This window comes from Kryptolebias marmoratus, linkage group LG13, assembly GCF_001649575.2.
Source record: "Kryptolebias marmoratus isolate JLee-2015 linkage group LG13, ASM164957v2, whole genome shotgun sequence".
Classification (NCBI taxonomy): Eukaryota; Metazoa; Chordata; class Actinopteri; order Cyprinodontiformes; family Rivulidae; genus Kryptolebias; species Kryptolebias marmoratus.
This window is the reverse complement of record NC_051442.1, coordinates 3650137-3664229: the sequence shown is the minus strand read 5'-3', so window position 1 is coordinate 3664229 and position 14093 is coordinate 3650137.

The following is a 14093-nucleotide window of genomic DNA, read 5'->3' as shown; positions in this document are numbered from 1 at the left end:
CTGCACTTCGTCTGGCCCCTCACCTAGGACCTGTCTGCCTTGGGTGACCCTACTAGGGGCATGAAGCCCCTGACAGCATAGCTCCTAGGATCATTGGGACACTCAAACCCCTCCACCACGATAAGGTGGCAGCCCAGGGAGAGGTTATGTGTTTCCTAAAGTCAAGAAACCCGTAAATAAACAGACAACTGAACACACACACACAAAGACTCCACTGCTGCTTGTCCTTCAGCAGTGGGCGATGATGGTATCCCCTGTCAGTGATGTTGTGCATGTATGTTTCTTTATTTAGGGCAAAGATAGCACAGGAGGCCCAGGACCTTTGGGTTGTAAAGGCAGGTGATCCGGAAAATGGTTGCTGCCCACTTGGGTCATGGGTACCTACAGTTTTATGTCACTGAGGAACTCAAAGCCTTTCCGGCTGCAGGAGGAGCGGAGAGGTGTTTCGACAGGATGACCCGCTGCAGCCAGAGCCCAGAACCACATATTTGAGGGTTGACTCGGGTGACCCTTAAATCGCCCCCACTGTAATCGTTATCCAAAAAGATATGGTCCTAAGACTAATCTTAAAAGCAGAGAGGAAGTCTGCTGAAGTGGGAGCTGCCTGCACAGAGATAGCTGCTCTCTGTTCTACTTTTAGAAACTTCAGGAACCACATTCAAGGCAGCACCCTGAAAATGAACTGTTCTTTTGGGAAAATATGGAAATATGGAGGTTTGCTGTTGCATTGTTTAAAGGCAAAGTGCTGTTCTGTCTTTCTTCGTTGTATTTTATTTCATGGGGGGAAAAAAGGGGGGGGTATTTTAAAACTTGAATTTAAACTTCCTCCACCACTGAGAAATTGACGTTTTGTTTAAATGTTTTAAACCTACTTCTGTCTGTCAAACCTCCATTCGGAGTGCCTCGCCTCCTTTGATTCACAGCAGAGTGGCTTTAAGACAGGCGTTGGAGCGCCTTCCTGTGGACAGAGGCGGAAGTGCACGGTGACGGCCTCTCTTTGCACAGAAAACATTTTAAAGATTAGTGACAAAAAAAAAAACTAACTAGCAAACAAAGCTTTTAAAATGCAGGGAAGTCATGTTTACTGAAACTTCCCATCAGAAATTGTCTTTTAAACAAGCACCATATGTTTCTTTTGTTTACTCATTATGTGATTGATAGTTGTTACCTGCCCCACTCAAAAAGCTCTATCTCAATGAGATAATTACCCACTTTGCAAATGATTGTAATTTGAGTTAAACACTACTAATTGGTGTCACTAAATGTAAAGATTTTAATTAGCCTTGGCGTAATTAACCATTTTGAATGATCTAGGCCTTTTCTTATTGACACACAGCAGAAAACATGAGAACTCTGAATATCATCGTAATGGATCTTATTAACCATGTCCTCCAGACCAAGGTGAATTAATCAAAGCAGACTTGATTTATATACCCCGCCCCTTCCTTTCTTCTGCCATCTCTCTTCCCTTCTCACCGTGTGTTTCTTGCGCTCTCTCTCTCTCCTCCGCGCCGAGCCAGCTGGGGATTCATTTGTCTTGCTGATTAATGATGAGAACCATATCCTCCACAACACCAGTAAATTAAAAGAGATTGGGGACAGAGAGAAAGAACATCAAGGTCCATTCATCCCAATCAAATTTCACAGTAGGTCCAATCCATCCTCAGCTTTATTTGTATTGTCTGCTGTACAAACACAAAGAGCCCCAGTCATTCACTTTTTCCCTCTCAAATCGTCTCTGGCAGTCTAGGATTTCTTAAGGGATACAATCATACCCTGCTTCAGAGCTGTGAAAGCTTTATGTCTGTTTCAAATACTAGTTGCTCATGAGCTGCAGCTACAGCTGGCTGTCAGCACCGTTACGTGTCCTCTCACAGTCAGCGGAAATACAGAAAGTCCTGGAGGGCCTCGGGAGACTCTGGATTGTCAATAGGCCAGTGATGTACAGCAGGATGCGGTGTCCCTGTATGGAGGCTGTGATGTATTATTTCTACACGAAGAAAGTCTCTACACATTTCTATAGAGTTGTTTGCTACATGACTAGATGATGAACACTTTTAATGTCCCAGAGCTCCTGCAGGTAAAACTGTCCCAACTATTTGCATAAGATTTCATCTGCTTTCCTTGCCAATAGAAGTCAAACATCACACAGCCAAAGTATCTGCGCTGGAGTACCACAAGGCTGTGTTCTATCACCTCTTCCTTTTATTCTCTACATGAATGGTTGTGTTTCCAAGGAGATGACTGTTTGCAGACTACACGACTGCAGCTGGTTATATAACTGACTACTGATGAGTCCGCTTAAAAAAAGGATGTGGGACAGCTGGAGTCCCGGTGCAATCACAACCACCTGCTGCTACAAAAGACTGCGGAAATGGTGGTGGGCTTCAGACACAACTCCCCTTCCAATCATAGAAAGTCTCAACATTGGCAGCATTGTTGTTTCCATTGTGGAAACAGATGAGCTCCCAGGGGTCGTCATTTCCAGCAACCTAAAGTGAGAGAGGAACGCCGTCGCCATCACCAAAAAGGCACAGCAGGGGATATTTTTACTGCTGCAGTTTAAAAAAATCAACCTGCTGCAGTCCTTGATGATTCAGGTCTATACAGCAATCATCAAGTCCGTCCTCACCTCATCCATAACAATCTGGTTAAAGTCCTCCATCGCACAGGACTGTGCCAAACTGCAGCGGAGGGGGACAGTAGCAGAGCAGATCATTTCTTCAGCTGTGTGAATTTGTGACTAAATAAAAGCATTTTAGTGCTGATTATCCATCTGATAATTTTATGTAAGCATCTGACAAATGGCAAGGTTTATCTATGTGGTAGCAAAACAAAATACCCAGTTTACCAAGAACATACCTTGTACCCAACAGGTAAGTACCAAGCAAGTACTTGGTACTTACCAGGTACATATTCGGTAAGTACAAAGTAAATACCTGAAATGTATCAGGCTGTTATATAAGTTATTTAAAGAGAATACTGAAACAATCAGAAATGTGTGTCATGTAAACTGAATAAGTGAAATCTCTGCATCCCTAAAAATTTATGGAGGCACGTCTCAAAAACCCCATAAACAACATCCCAGCGTGCCACTGTGCCAAATGTTTTTTCTTATATCTAAAGCTTCATATAACACAACAAAATGGTTATAAAATACATAAACAGTCAGTATTCAAACATTTTTAGATCAACTTAGCCAAAATTTGAGTTGCTAAGATGCAGATCGGTGGTTTTCCTAAACCAGCACACCAGTCTGAGATGTTATTGGCTGATTCCACCTCCATGAGTTGCAACAATAATATAAAGCTTTTATGTTATTAGATGAATAATCCATCCATCTTCTGCCACTTTTCTGAGACAGGATCACGGGGGGGCTACAGCTGAAGCAGAAGTCTTCAGACCACTCCAAAGCTGTCATGTGAAACACTACTTCCACACCAAAATCAGCTAAATATCTGTAAAAACTGACTGAGTTGTTGCCTTTTTTGTGTTCGCTGAAGTTGATTAGCTGTGGCGCTCACCTTTAATCAGTTACTTACAAGTAGATGTGAATGTACAGCCAATTATTATTTTATGGTTTAATTAAAATCCATCCCGGGGTTCATATTTTTCTAACAGACAAATTATACATATGAGAACGTCTGGCCAGGGGAGCCACTGAATTTATAGGAGGCTATTGTGCCCCCCGGTGCTGTCCCTGGGTTTCGGTCCTTACCCAAAGCTCAAGACCTCAAAATAAGGATTGGAACTCAGATCGATTGGTAAATTAACAACTTTCTATGGTGTGAATAATACAATGTTTACAAATCTCCATGCCAGCAAACTTCTTTAATGCACAAATTTGTGCAGTTAAACATGTCTGCAAGTCTGCGTTGCACGTTTTTTGCTTGTAATTTGCATGTTTTCTCAGTCTGGTTTGGCTTGGCTACCTAAAAGTTATTAATACAACTTAGAAAGAGAAAGTGATTGTTTGAGATTTGTTTCGGTTCGGTTATATTTAAGAAAGCTTCACGAGAAAACTGACTGCAATAAGTCAGAAAAGCTTCAAAATAATTGGGATTCATTCTCTGACAAGCCTTCCAAATGTTGTGAATTTAATTCACACTTGGCTAAAGTAGCAGACCGACTGACAGACAGACAACGGCATCCCCAGAGGCATACTGTTAGCATCAATGCTAGCTGAAGTATGGCGGCTTAGATTGCCAGGTCTCATACTGAGAAGAGTCCCGATAAGAAAAATCAACAGCGAAATCAAAATGTTTGTTATCTGGCTGTTCTTTCTCCTTTCACTTTAATCTGATGCTTGGGCCGATAGCAGCTCAGAAACATCCTCTCCACCTTCATCTCTCTTCAAGCGCTCTTCCACAGTACACAAGATTAAACTCAGCTGTTGTGCAAGATTCAAGCTGTTCATCCACCACAAACCTCCATCTGCATTTGTCTGCAAACTGCTACAATTTTCCAATGCCACACACATCTTTATTCCACTGAGCAATGATAATGTGCATAATAATTCTTTTTCAATTCTTAATACCATAATGTTTCTTACAGCTGCTGTTTGTATTGAGCAATTCTCAAAGTTTATAGACTGTTTTTGTGTTATTGTTGCCATTTTCTAGTGTTTTTTTATTTATAAGTGGGAGCTTTCAAATTTATTCCCTTCCCGGTTGTATCATATTACTGCAGCTGCTGCAACAAACCATTTCCCAACATTAGAAATCAATAAGCTTTTATCTAATCGCTTTCTGTTGGACGTTCTGGCTGTTTCACACTCAGCGGGACCCTGCAGTGTGTGGACGGTAATTCCACGTTGTTCGGGAACTCAAACGAGGCCCTAAATTTTTCAATTAATCCTCCCAGTATTTGGCAGCTTCCCAAAAAGCATCTCAAGAGGAAACAGAGTGAGGTTCAGAGAAGCACTCAGGTCGCTTCTTCCCAATTATTTCTGGGGTTTTTTCTCTACTTTTCAAGAATCATCTGCAGCTTCATCCGTTTTCCAAACTGACTGTTTCTTTATCTCAACTGTAATGTCCATTTTCTATTAGATGGCGACTTGACTACGTGCTTTTCTGTTCGTTTGGTTACTTTTCCACTTCGAGTAGTGATTGATATCATGCATTCCTTTTGCCCTGAGCAGAACTTATTTATTAAATGAGGTTTACGACACGGCAGCATGGTGGAGCAGCTGGTTAGCACTGTTGTGCTGAGCAAGAAGGCTGGAGGTTCAACTCTTGACCTTTCTGCATGGAGTTTGCATATTTTCCACCTGCCTGCGTGGGTTTTCTCCAGGTACTTTCTTTTCATCCTACGGTTCAAAAACGTGAACGTTATGTTAACCGGTGATTAAATTGTCACACGGTGTGTGTGTGTGTGTGAACAGCTGCCTGTCTCAATCATCTCTATGTAGTCCTGTGATGGACTGGCAACCCATCCAGGATTAACCCCTCCTTCCTTTTGTCCAACAACCTCTGGAGATAGGCACCAGCTTCCCACAACCTCACATAGGAAGATGAGAAATATACTCCATTACAAAACAGCACCAAGACTTCTTAACCGTAGAAGAGCAAACTATTTTTCCTCACAGCAAAGGTCAATCACTTGAAAAGTCTTATGTTTTATATCTTTGATACGACAAACAGGGAAACCAAGAGGAAGCTACAAAGGGTCCAGGTCCAAAGGAACAGAAAAAAATGTAACTCCACAATACTCAACCAATAGAACTGTAGTTTTGCACAAGACCGTAGACAGTGAACATACAGGGGTTAGACAATGAAGCTGAAACACCTGGAACATCCCTTTCAGACAGTTAATCCTGTTGGATGTAGTTCGTCCTTCTTGGTGGTATGCTGACATTACCCTGGATACATCACAAAGACTTGCTGTCTTGGTCACAGATGCGCCAGCAAGACGTGCACCAACAATCTGTCCTCCTTTGAACTCTGGTATGTCACCCATAATGTTGTGTGCATTGCAATATTTTGAGCCAAACTGTGCTCTTACCCTGCTAATTGAACCTTCACACTCTGCCTTTACTGGTGCAATGTGCAATTAATGAAGATCAGCCACCAGGCTGGTCCAATTCAGCCATGAAACCTCCCACACTAAAATGACAGGTGTTTCAGTTTCATTGTCTAACCCCTGTTTTCAGCAACTGCACACATATACTTACAGCAAAGGAGTGATACACTGCTTTTGTCCTTTGGAGCAGGTGTAAAACAATGCAGGATCTTAGATTGAACAGATTTGGTTTGGTTATAAACAGAAATCGTCTTAGGAATCCTTATCCCAGTGTGAATCATCAGTTATAATACTTACAGTAAATCTCTCTCCTAAACTTGTTGGTAGCTCGTGAGACAAAACGTTGAGAGCTCTGTATGTTGGAAGCAAAATGGACACAATGAAAATCAGAGCGTCGTAGAAGAAAAACTCATGGTTGATGCAATTACGAAGACTTGTGATCACACCTGATGCCTGACAGGAAACGCTTAGCAGCCATCATGCAACACAGATGGTGTTTGGTTGAGAAAACAGTGACAAAGTAAACTAGGTCAAAATAAATAATTAAATAAAAACTGGTTGTTTGCTTGAACTGATCTTAAATTTTGGATGTTTGAGTTGTTTTACATGACCAACATGAGTAGTTTTCTCCCCACATGAAAGAACCACAAAACATTAGGCACGTGGTTATATAATGTTACTAAAAGATTAATTTAGTTCTCCAGCCGCTCTATTTATCTTTAGTGATTTCTTACATGTTATTTGGTCATTTCTCTTTACTTTTTATTCCTGTTTTGTGAATATCTGCAAGACCTTCCTGGATCCTCCAGTGGTCTTGTAAGTATTCCCTCATGGTTTTCGTTTCTTAGAGCTTGTTTTACCCTCTCAGCTTCTTTTTTGCAAGCTGTTCTGCTTCTTTTCTGCGTAGATTTTGTTTCTCTCGTGAACCGAACCACAACACTGATTCGTCCCAAGGTCAGAATAAACAGTGTAATTATATTCAGGCTTTTAATAGCCATCAGAGTGAAGATGCCAGATTTTTGCACCATCAAGACAGTTAGCCTCAAACTGTATAATACAACTCACTTTAACCTGGAGAATATGGAGCAGAGACAAAGACGAAGGGATAAATTGTTCATTAAAAATAGCTCCAGCTATTCCGAGTTTAATCTTTTGGTTATTCTGAGACCTTTGGTGAGTTAATCGGAGAGCTTTAAAAGCTTTTCTTAGTTTAGTTTTAATGATGGGACAACAAAAAAAATTGGGGGAATTTCATATTTTGATGCAGTTATTGATATTCTGATTCACTCAGATAAGAGGATGCATTTTTTTTTTACCAGTCATACATGTCAACCTCGTAACATCTCTGAATAATTCAAAACTAAACAGCTCTAAACTGATTTAAGTCATATTTATCCGATAAAGTCCAATTTATTCATGTTATTAATGAATCTTCTTCATACATCAGGGTTAGTCACAGAGTTCCTCAGGGTTTAGTGCTTGGACCAATGCTGTTTACTTTATATATACTTCCATTAGGTAAAGTTATTAGACAATGTGGGATAAATTTCCATTGTTGTGATGATGATGTTTAGTTACATGTATCCATAAAGTCTGATTAATCTAATTGGTTACTTAGATTACAAGCATGTCTTACAGACATAAAAACCCAAATGACTCTTAATTTTCTCCTTTTAAACTCAGACAAGACAGAGGTTGTGGTTTATGGACCAGAGGATCTTAGTAACAAACCTTCACTTAGATTTGATGGCATTAACTTGGCCTCCAGTAATAATAAAAAGACCTTTGGGGATTTTTCTGATCAGGATATGTTTTTTAACTCCCACAATAAGAATGTTACCAGGACCGCTTTTCTCAACCTGTATAATATCACTAAAATTAGAAACATCTTGTCTCAAAATAATACAGAAAAACTGTCCCATGCGTTCATCAATTCTATCCTGGATTATTGTATTTATTTTATTATTATGATTTCTAAAGATTTTTTCCAAAAAGTCTTGAGTTGAGCCAAAATGCTGCTGCCAGAGTTCTGTTGTGAGTCAGGAGAGACGATGTTTCTCCACTTTTAGCTTCTCTCCTCTGGCTTCTTCTCTTTTTGTTAAATATTTTCCTAACAGAGCACTTTGCTCTCAGACTGCAGGTTTACTTGTGGTTCCTAGACCTTTTAAAAGTAAAATATGAGGCAGAGCTTTCAGTTCTCGGGCTCCTCTCTTGTGGTGTTGATTTCCAGTTTCTGTGAGGCTGACACAGGCTTTAGACTTTTTTATATTTAAATTTTTTATTTATAAATCCTACAGTTAGGGTTGACTTGGGTTTCCTAAGCTATCCTTTAGTTATGCTGCTATAGGCTTAGACGGCTGGAGAACAAACTGACCACATTTTTTTATTCTGCTGCTGTCTTTACTTGCTGTACTCACCATGTAAGTAGAGCAATTATTGCTGCCATTAATCTGTTTTCTTTGTTTTTCTTCCCACAGAAGGGAATTAAATTGAACCTATAAACTGATTTTTGACTATATTTATCAGAAAAATAAAACATGTATTGGCACTGCAGAACAAAGACTAAAGTTCATCGAATCTTCTGGCACAGAATCTACACCAAGAACAGAAATATGAATCACTCTGGATCAGATGTGTTTCTCATTTGGTCTCCCCTTCATGTTCAAATATCACAACCAAAAACAATAATACTAGAGATTATTGTGCAGCACTCAAAGCTCAGCAGCACAACAACAAGGTAGCGAGATCTACAAACACCAGTTTCCTTGTTCCAGTGAAACACACACACACACACACACACACACACACACACCCATCCACCACCATCACTGCCGCCGCTGCCCCCAGCATGTGCTATTTTGCCAACTCCAACCCTGGGCAAGATAATAAGATGGCTCGCAGACATTTTGTCAATATTTCTGTCTTGGCTCAGAGCGTGTCTGCCTCTGCTCACTGAAAGATGTGTTGCTGATTTTTTTTTTTTTTTCCTTTTTTCTGTTTCTACAGGAGTCTGCTTCACGGTAAGAGTGAACACAGACGCAAGAGAAGAAGAGCTCACTAACACAGAGCAGTTCATTAAAGCCGAGCACAAAGCATCTATCAAGGGAGAGGGATTCTGCTAATCAGCGCTCACGGTTAGTCCGGCAACATTAAAAACAAAAAGGAGACGATATTCTACTCAGCTGCGATCCTGTCTCGGGAGCAGCAGAGTTCGTTGATGCTGAGGAGCCGAGCAGAAGATTGATTTTCCAGAAGGATGCTTGGAGACACTGCTCTCGGTCTGCCATCTGATTAACATTCGCAGCATTATTCATGTCATGAATATACAAAGAGGCACGGAACAAAGAAATACTGACATGCATCCAGGAGCTGATAAATATTAAATGGAGCACACATGGCTTCATATGTTACCATTTTTATAATTTGATCATTCATGCTGTGGGGCCCTTAGCCAAGGTCTAACCGAGGGTTTGAACAGGTTGAGCAGCCAAGTGAGGAGACCAGAAAACCCCCAGAAAACTGCTTTAATGTTCCGTTTTGCTTCTTATAATCTGAACTGATAGTAAAAGCCAGTCAGTCCTCTTCACAAAATGAAAGTCCTATCGTTCCTTGAAGGGAAGCTGAAGTTTTTAACTAAGAAGGGACGGACTTAAAGCCTCGTAAATAACGATACATGTGATCTCATGCAATAATACAAGATCAGAGTATTTGTCGGGAATGACTCTTAGCTGCTACCTCATACAACCTTAGCTCAATATCTGTAAAATTGACAGAGTTGATTAGCTGTGTCTGCCATCTTGAATTAAACAGACTCAAAAAGTTAATCAGTTGCAGACGTCTGTGCAATGAGTATTTCCTGAAAGTTTCATTGAATTCTGTCTGGTATTTCAAGAGTTATTTTGCTAACAGACAGATAGAGTTGATTCCAATCTTGCACAGCTTGTTAGTGCTCAGAATATATATTGGGGGGATCAATCTCAGCTACTATCACACCTAATTTTAGCTAAATATCTGTCAAAATGACTGACAGAGACACACCTCTGCCTTGCCTTTTGACAGCAAGCGACAACAACGTTTCTCTCAGGAAAAAAAGATGTTTCTACGTTTTAATTCTATTTTGATTGCTCTTTAATTTGAAGCTTTTCATTGGTAATTTGCATCATATTCAACAAACCTTTTTTTTCCCTCACTTGAGCAGATAAAAAGCCCTTGGATTCAGATGGTTTCGTTTCAGTCAAGTTTTGAATGGTTTATCAGAAAAAGACTGCTTAACAAAGAGACTTTGGAGTTATTTTTTCTAAGAGTTTGGTGTGCTGCCTGGCCTTTGCTTCCTTTGGAAACTTGTCCACCTCATCCTTCCATCATTAGGATGTTGATACGACCTCTTCTTGCCTCTTTTACCTTCTGAATAAAGTAATGATCAAGATGTCAAGAATGCCCTGGGCTGAGGAAATCTTGAGTGAGGGAAGTTTTGTTTTTAAAGCCGTCTTTTCTGCACTTTCTCTTGGTCGGGGTCATGGCCAGAAGTAAACTCCTTGCTGCAGTTTGTTGTTATTTAGATCAATTTGGCAGATACAGAATCAGACACACAGAACATTTTAAGGTTGAAAGACACCGGAACAACATCTAAACTCTGTTTATTTATCTAAGATAAAGTCAAATTAGATTCTGTGACAGTTTTATAAATGTCTAAATCTATATATGACCTATACGGGACTCTTTACAGTTTTTTTAAGGTTTAAAGTCAGTGCTTGGAAATGGCAGGAAGTAACATTATGACATGGTGATCTGATGTGCGATCAAGGTGGCTTTCCTGATCACAGAGGAGACTTTCAGGTTAACCAGTGCAACCTGTTAGCACTCAAAGTAAATGTTGGTGATCAGTCTCAGCTACTACCACACCAAACTTTAGCTCAATATCTGAAATGGCTGAGTTATGGCCATTGTTGTGTTGATTAGCTGTGGCTGCCATCTTTAATTTGGATGTAATCAGTTGTAGAGGTATTGCACAGCCAATGATTTTATTAAAATCAAACTATTGGTTCATGAGACCTTTTTTTAAGTTTTTGCATGACCCAGTCTGAAATGTTTGAGACTGGAGCTTAAGACAGTATCAATCCACTTTGGTCTTTGTCCCGCTTAGCTTATAGATCCAGTCAGAATTAAACTGAGGTCATTCAAAGAGCCATCTTCAACAGGTAAGATAATAACTCCTAATAACCTTCCTGCAGCACCGCACTTCAAAGAATTTGAACTACCCCTTTATGCATGTCAAACTTGCTTCTCAGCACAGGCTTCAGGAAAGTCGCACACTGCTCCTCTGTGAGCCTTTTCAGAGCAGCAGAGAGTCAAAGTATTTCTTGCCCGTGTATGTTGAGCGTGGATCTCAGAGGTTGTTAGCCAAAAATCCGGGGCTGTTACCTTTGAATCATTAAGTAAGGAGCGAGTGTTTGAAGCTCCTTGATATAATGATCCTTGGCAACTCTGAGAGTTCAAAGTAAATTGGCAAAGGTAAAAAAAAAGACTTTTCTGCCACAGAACAAAATAGAGAAATCAGCCAGCTATGTTTAATAGAATTTTCATCAGTGCTCAACCAGTCTCTCCAATGGCTTATCTAAGATAATGGCTGCACAGGTTCATTACCTCGTTGTCAAATTAAATTTCTCTTTCTCCTCCAGGCAGATTGGATAGTGATTACAGATCTAACCAAAAGAAGGCTCCGCCGTTCTCTTTGTGGAACCGGGACAGAGCTGCAGTGACACCAAAATTAGTCTGTTTCATCTGAAGACCTGTCAGCTGACCTGTTCACTTCAGAGGAAGGACTCAAAGAAGTGGTCCGAGATGGTGTGGCAAGCGTGGCTCGTCTCTGCTCGTCCTTTTTTTTTCCTCTTTCTCTTTGTGCATTTTGAAGTGTCTTCATTGAAATTTCGATGAAGCGACAAAACAAAACAAACAGAATGAGTTCACCAGAGTTTGTTCTTCTTAAAGAATGTAGGAATGTTTCACAAACAAACTTTCTGGATCGTAAAATAGTCACCTACACCTTTATTCCTTTGACATATTTATGTGAATGCTGACAAAATTCAGACTATTGTTTTCCTGTTTATAATTTCTCCTGTGCATTTATATACTATTCATACATCATTCAGCTCGATCTGGAATACTGTGCTATGACTTTTACTGTTTATAACGTTTATACTTTTTGAAAAACTTTATTTAGAAACATTTAGATGTCTTCAGTTCCTTCAAAATCATTGTTCTCTTAAAACCACTTCAGTAAACTATGTGTGCAGATGTATGGAATTTGATTTGCAGGCTTTTCATGACAATAATGTGTCCGAATGAAATGTGCTCATTTCGGTTAGTTGCAGGTTCAGTTTGCATACGTGAATGCACCAAAGTTAGGCTGCAGAAATAGGGTCCAGATCATCTTTCTCTGTGTTTTAGTGGAGCAAGGCGAAGATGCAGTATTTAAAGATTAAACACCGCATATTTTGAATGTCAGAAATGGTTTCCAGCAGAAGGGTGCCAGCAAAAAAAAAAAGGTTTCAAGATGGCTGCTAGGCCTGTTGCAGAATGTTACTGAGGGTTGGAGGCAGAGTGACTGAGGAAACAACAAGAGAGGAGAGGCGTAGCCGAGATAAGAAGAAGACGATGATGAGGATGGTCAGTATGAGGTAGGTTTAGATAAGAGGGACAGTTTGGGAGAAGAAGTTGGTTTTGATATACACAGGAGGGAGATATTAAAGATGGAGCTGACAGGGTAGAGAAAGGCCAACAAGGAGAGTTATCGACGTGGTGACAGGAAACATGAGAGTGAAATGACAAAGGAAGCAGGAGGCAGAGTTGAGTCCCGTAAGACAGGGGTCCCCAGCCACCATGCCAAGGGCCAAAACTACAAACTAACCCTCGCAATCCATCAGTTAACCCCAGGAAAAATTAGTAAAAAACAAATTTTTGTTTTTTCCCACAAGGAAAATAGTCTTGTATGAACCCGGTCCATGATGTAAAACATTGGGGGCTGCTCTTGTTACAGCAGCGGTGGGGTGGAAAAAAAGAGCCAAAGAAGGTAAGACAATGAAACAAGGGATGAGCTAAAAAGTTGAACTGAGACAAGTTTCTTCAGTTTTTGATTAGATTTCTCAAAGTAGCGCATCGTCTGAGGAGACGATGAGCAGCAGGTTATCTGGGGCTCAGCGTGAGGGTTGCCTCTCTGCACATATCCTGATTGTTTCAAGTTTGTCAGCACGCAGAGGAAGATACCTTCACACAATGTCAGATAACTCCTGCTTTATTCTAAACCCCAAACTTCGCTCAGAACTAGAGACAGTTTTAGGCAAATAAACAAGGTTTCTCAACATATACATGCAGGATACATAACTCAGATTTGTTTTCAAGGCAACTTCTGCCTTGTTTGTTATTTTTACCGCCCGCCTCTGGAGGCAAAGGTGGAGTGATAGCGTTTTTGCCTGTGACTGTGCATATGTTCATTTGTCTGCACTGTTAGCAAAATATCTCATGAATTACTGGATGAATCTGAATGAAACTCTCAGAAAGTAATCAATGCATATACATGTACAATTGATTATTGTTTGAAGACAATCCCAATCAGCTAAACAACCTTAGCAAACACAAATACGGCTGTAACTCAGTGAGTTTTGCAGATAATGAGCTGTGAGTTGGTGTGGTAGTAGCTGAGAGTCATCCCCAACACATGTCCAAGCACTGTCTGTCTGTTAGAAGGTGAATTGGATGAACATATACAACTGATTGACTTTTGGAGTCAACCCAATTCAAGATGGCTGCCACAGCTCTGAAAGACAGCTCTGAAACACAAAAATGGCTATAACTTACTCAAAATTACAGATAATGAGGTAAAGTTTATGCAGTTGCAGCTGAGACAGATACCTCAATCATTCTGGCCTTTAATATTCACAAAGTTTCACTTTAATCATTACGCTCATTAGTTTAGTGCAAACAGAACATGTAAGAAGTACCCCTGGTGGTAATGTTTTAACAGAGAGTCATCAGAAGTGGCTTTAGTTAAAGAAGGTAAGACTGAAAGATCAGGA